We start from the raw sequence: 979 nt of genomic DNA, 5'->3' as shown, positions 1-979 counted from the left end.
GCACAGAAGAGGAAAATTAAGGACATGATAGACTGACACAATAACTGCCCGTGTCAATCAGATCAGTGTGTCAAAGGTGGTTCAGAGCCATTATTCCTAGGGTTGTTATGAGTCACAGTCAACTTGATGGAACATAACAAAAACAATAACAATTAAGTAAAATTCAACTGTCAAGAATGATTTCATTTTTAACCTGTGACATAAGATATCCAAATATATTTGATAAGCTTCACAACTCTTCAGAGTATGTAAAGAAAATAAAAGTTAAGGATTAATTAATTTCCATCTTATTAAAAACAAAGACTTCTTAATATCTCCTTTAATAGCAGTGATTGTTTATGAGTGCTGTTAAGTTATAATCACTGGTAGTGATTACCAGTAATTCCTCCTGATTCATCTTATTAGCATCGAGTCAAAAAAGACTTATAGTTGACGCTCTGTAGATTTTTGGGATAAAGTAAATTGCACAGGAAGAGATTGTCCACCATTTTTCCCTTAGAGTGGCTGACAGTTTTGAGCTACCAGAGGGGAATGGTCAGCTGTGCAATTCCCTATGGAATATGTCACCAGAGCTTTATGATTAAATAAAATTATCTAATTGATAAAACTAATAATTTCTTGCTTAAATTTTTAAGTGTGCAGAGAGTGATATTTGTTTCCATTCAAAAGAAAGATCACCTGACACAGTGTGGAAATAATGAATCAATATCATTAATATCACATGCAGGCAAGATTCTGCTGAAAATGATCCAAAAATAACAAGAGCAACACATCAACAGAGAACTGTCAGATATGCAGGGTGGGTTTAAAAGAGGCCATGGGACTAGGGATATTATAGCTAATGTTAATGGATTGCAGAAATCAGAGAGTACCAGAGGAATATCTATCTGTGTTTCATTGACTATGCAAAGGCTTTTGACTGTGTGGATCACAACAAGCTGTGGCTGACTCTGAGAAGAATGGGAATCCCAGAACATTT

This window comes from Elephantulus edwardii, unplaced genomic scaffold (genome assembly GCF_000299155.1).
Source record: "Elephantulus edwardii isolate Elephantulus edwardi_28Jun2011 unplaced genomic scaffold, EleEdw1.0 scaffold00173, whole genome shotgun sequence".
Classification (NCBI taxonomy): domain Eukaryota; kingdom Metazoa; phylum Chordata; class Mammalia; order Macroscelidea; family Macroscelididae; genus Elephantulus; species Elephantulus edwardii.
This window is presented reverse-complemented; position numbering follows the sequence as displayed.